At 32.3% G+C, this 5,108-nt stretch overlaps 1 non-coding gene across 1 annotated transcript; it reads right to left on the reverse strand.

Moving 5' to 3' along the window:
• Positions 1–408: 408 nt before the first annotated feature.
• On the reverse strand, positions 409–569 carry LOC129989521 (U1 spliceosomal RNA). Its single transcript, XR_008785790.1, has one exon. It is a non-coding gene; the product is annotated as a U1 spliceosomal RNA (small nuclear RNA).
• Positions 570–5,108: the final 4,539 nt, after the last annotated feature.

A 5,108-nucleotide genomic window follows, 5' to 3' on the forward strand; every position in this document is an offset into this window, starting at 1 on the left:
TTCACATTTAGAGAACCGAAGTCCAAAGTTTCACGATCGGTAGAATTTTTCAGAAGTAAATATATTTTTTTAAACTATACAAAATTGAAATATTTATTAGTTGAATTTTATTAAACCAATGGAACAAAAACTCACAAATTAAAACTTTAACTACAAATTTTAAATTTAATTAAAATGATTTTTGACACAAGTTTGTCTGCCCTCCTGGTGAGTTTCACAGATAGAATAATAACTCCTTGCAGTTATAAAACTGCGCGCCAAGTCAAAAATCCAAGCAGGTTTCAGGCAAAAGATTGAAAGACTAGTAAGACAGCACAAGGCCTTACACTTCCAAAGCCAGATGCCCTTAGCACATATCACTAGATTTTTAATTCACGGCTATATGAAGTGATTCTATTGTTTCAATTAACAGGGACAGCGCGAACGCTGTCCCAGCTGCCAAAAATTATGCACTCCAAGCAACCACGATTTGCAGATGTGGCGAACATCAACCCATCTAAGTGCAATGACACGCTCTGTTCGGCGGAGCCGCCTTCTTGATCAAGGTATCCCCAGTGCGATGGAAGCATGTGTTCCCAGGACTGAGCATCAATTTTATAAAATTTGAAAATTTCTCACTCTTTATAGTGGTACAATTTAAGTTCACTCTATTACGTACACAAATCTGTCGAAATATTGGAAATTTTAATTGGTTTTGCATGTTTTTTTGGTCTAGAAACATTCTTAAATTCACAGAAATTGTTGATTGAGCGCACTTTTCCTAATTGCCCACAGATGGCGCCTTATTCTGGTTCACCATTCAACATTGCTCAACATCTATACACTCTACACCCAGCAAGTGTAACAAATTCAGTTAACAAATAGATATCAAATTCGATTGCAAAAGCCATAAAAAATATTAATGAAATTACGAGTGTGTGTTATGAGGTCGGACACAGATATAATTTTTATGTTGTGTCGGCTTTTTACAATGCAGATAGAAGGAGTAAAAGATAATATATTAGAAAAATTATTTTCATCTGAGCAGTGCGACACTTCTGAATAGTCTCTTTCGTATCATATACATTTTTCAAAAAAAAGTTACATGCAATGGGCTGTTGAGTGTACAGCATTCCGTTACTCTTTGATGCCTTGAGATACTTTCCGTAGCCGTAGCAACAACAGCACCTGTTTCATCGCGTGAGAAATCTTTAATTAAACACTCATGACTCAAATGAATCGATTCTAAAATAAACGGATATTGTGCAGTGGTTATTTAGTAATTTTGTCCTTAAAACTTTCGTTTAGCATATCTGAGTCTCGATAAAAATCAATTTATCTTTCACCCTTTATTTGTTTTCAAAAATATTCTAAACATGTTGAATCCATGACCCCCGTGTATCAGTATTTAACTCATGAGGCCATGTTCTTATGAGGGTGTTCATAAGAGGCAAAGATGATATTTAGCATACCTTTGAATAATCATACTTTTAAATAAAGTTAGAGTACCGCTCTGCATCCAGTATTGAAAAATTTCTGAGTTTTGCTTAACACAAGCAGCAGAGTTATTAGATAGACACCCAATCAGATTTATGTTTTTGAAATATTTAATCTCTGTCCATAATATTATAGTTTATTTTAAAGGATCTAGTAAATGCTCGGCACTAACGACGGTGACAAGAAAGGTGAAAAATAACATCAATGTAACTTGTTTATTTTTCAGGCCTCGAAAGTCGACTCGTCTACATACTCGCTAAAGTTATCAAAGAACTTACTTCAAGCCTCAAAGCAGCTACCGGGGCACGCATTCTGCGGGAATATCCAGTTTCCGCGATTCGAAGATATGAGGTTATCAATTCCACAACATCTCCATTGATGCCAGTTATTGCCCAGTGACTGGAAGAGGGCGCATGCTATGATCCTTCTAAGTGTCTGGTACAAAATACAAATTGTGACAGGAAAAGAAGCAGTTCGCTGTTCATTGTTCCATCAGTGTTTAAAGGATCTCAATTGTTGCCATTGTTCCTGGTTATAACTGCGCAGTATGTACCGTATTAGTAAATAGTTTCTCTTAAGTGTACCACAGTGAAGATTTCAAAATAGTTATGATCGAATAAAAGTTGTAGTGACTATGGAGGAAAAATTACGCCGTATACAGCGACTACATTCTAGTGTAACAGCAGTTGTTTTTATGATTCACTGGGCCGCGTTCACCTTCTACATGTTTCGAGATAAATGGAGAATTTAGTACTCAATAAGAAGTGAGAAAATACATAACAGCGAGTTTTATGTAGAAATTTTGTTTTCTGGTATTGGTAGACAAAGAAAGGAGTTCATAGAATTCCAACCTATCCAGTTATTTTGTTATCCGGCCCTACCCTTCATCAACATTAAGCCGGATATTCAGAAGTATACTGTACTTTATATCCTTTTTATCCTTGTGTTTTATGTCTTATTATATCAAAAATGGGTTATTATTACAATAATCAATTGGTTATTAAATCATGAATAATAATTAAATTTTATATAAAAAAAATCCTTTAAAAATAGACTTTATTCTTATGACACAAAAAAGAAATGGTTTGCTTCTTATTCATAATATGTATTCTGAAAATAATAATAAAAAAAATTAGAACCATGACGGATTTCATTGACTTCTTTCACTGCCGATAAATTTTCTGATATGTAAATCACACATTCTGTTTGTTATTCCTCGCACTTTTTTTTTACCATCTATGCTACAGATAAAACATCTTGGTTTACTCTGTGTAACTAGAACTCATTTTTTTTTATTGTTCACTTCTTATTTCATCGTACAGAAGTTCGACCGGTTTAAGGTCTGGTAATTGCATCGATCTTTAATGTGATATAATAGGATCAGAATATGCGTCGAAGATCTTTTTATTTATATATCATGGAAGAGAACAGAACTTCAATCATTCTGACTTCATCTTAAAATAAAGAATTCCGTAACACAATGTGCTATCTTGTGTCTCCAAAACGGTAATAACAGTTAAAACAAATCAATCAATTTAATTAATACTTTTTTAATTGCTAATCCTTTGAGGTTTTCTACACACCCACTTTTGTAAAATAATATCCCGTTTCCCTTACAAAATTCTAATAATTTTCTTCGATTTTTAATTTAATTAATATAAGACAAAGGTTCATGATCTTTTGCATTTTTTTTTAAAAATAAAACTTAAAATATACAAAGGAGGAATATGTAAGTTATGTTGAGGATTTCTTAACAATTTAAAAATCTAGTCCTTCAGAAAAAAATCGCACGAACTCTTAAAATAGTAATTTTAATTACATCAATATAATTCATGGTTGAAAGTTTTATTATCTTTACCGAAAAGCAAGACTTAATAAGTGTTACTTTGGGTATTTGACTTAATTAAATTTCATGAGCTTCCCCGAAATGTTAAAGTTACACACAACTCTTATTTCCTTTTTTCATCTCTTATGCTTGATAAATATAATATAGTAAGAATATTTAACCATGTCACATCCATTTGCTTAATAAGACAGGCGTTCTTATATGCTACATAAAATATGTATGAAGATTTCAAAAAAAAAAGTCTTTCAATTTTTGTAATCTTTGCTAAAATATTTCTGAAATTGTTTTCCTTCATTTTATAATGGAAGCTCAAAGTCTCAAAGAGTTCAAAATTAATTTAAATAAATAATCTTCAGCGATTTCCAAATCTCGTAATTTAGAAATTGTACTTTTTAAAAACTAATTAACGTACCTATAATGAATGGATATAAAATAATTATTCAAAAACATTCTGACTTTACTAAAAATTGAAAATAAATGAAACGATATCATTGTTAATTTTGGCGGAATCTTGCCGTTAGAATCAATGCATAATGCAAAAATAGACATGCTTATCCTATATTAAGAGCAACCTGCAGCGACCAATTATCCGTTCAACATAATATTAATATTAATTTAATCCATAAGCTTTGAACTACATTTTATCATTATGAAAATAAAGTCCTGTTTTATATCATTTCTGCAAAACACATTTATAGAGTAATTTGAATGGCTTTGCAATAGCTGAAAAGCGACAAAACTCTTTGGTGAACTCTCACGAGTTGTTGAAGCTGGTGCTATGCCAGTGCTTTAGTTCAATATAGCTTCTGACATTTTAGAATGGACGACCGTTGGTGGAATATCAATAGTCTACTCACTTTGATAGGAAATTTAAAAAATTGAGTCTGTACAATGGTCGTAGATTTTCTCTATGGAAATTTGAGCAAATTTGTGATTTTTAGATTTTTTTGAAACCTTTAAGGTAATGAGGTGAGCAAGCGATTGTTGGATGCGTATTTAAAGTTGTATGAAATGAAAACTTCGAAATTAGTAGAGTAGGTACGACTTGTAGGAGGTTTCTTGTGTTTTTCTACATAGAGAATGCACAGTAAGTACTTTTTTTTTGAAGTTCCTCTTGAAAATGGAGGATTGTATGGGGACAATTACTAGTGGCAGAATTAGGAGTAATGATCTTTCGTATAAAATAAAAATTGACAAAATTGGACTAGTGATTAAATATGGAGGACAAGTTCTTTGGTTTTGAAAATTAATATATTGATAAATAGAAAATTATTATCTTGTTAATTTCATATCAATTATTTTGAATATGCAGGGTGGTTATAATTAAGCTTCCCCTATAAACAGCATCATAGAACGCAAACGAATGGACGGATGCAACGAAATTTGGTATATAGACTATACAGGAGATGCGCTCACGGAATTTCAAAAAAAAAAAAATTAGTTTCACACTACCCACCCGAGGGAGCCTTTTCTCGGGACAACATTAATTTTTTAACACAATAAATGACCAAAACAGAATACGAAAACAGTATTAATATTTATTGACTAGTTACTGACCACCTTGTCATCGAATCACATTAAATTTAAGGTAAGGAAAAAAACAGAACTCTGTTTCAGAAAAACAGTTCAGTTTACAGAAAGATTAGGACGAAATTGCACAAGAGGAGAAGTAGTTAACCGTATCCAGGAGGATGTACGGAGAAGTGCTCCATGTGACCACCCTCATTCACCTGCAGAATTTATGTGCAACAGCAGATCGTAATTGATCAGTTGTGATGCTTCGCAC

Source organism: Argiope bruennichi, chromosome 10 (assembly GCF_947563725.1).
Source record: "Argiope bruennichi chromosome 10, qqArgBrue1.1, whole genome shotgun sequence".
NCBI classification, from domain to species: domain Eukaryota; kingdom Metazoa; phylum Arthropoda; class Arachnida; order Araneae; family Araneidae; genus Argiope; species Argiope bruennichi.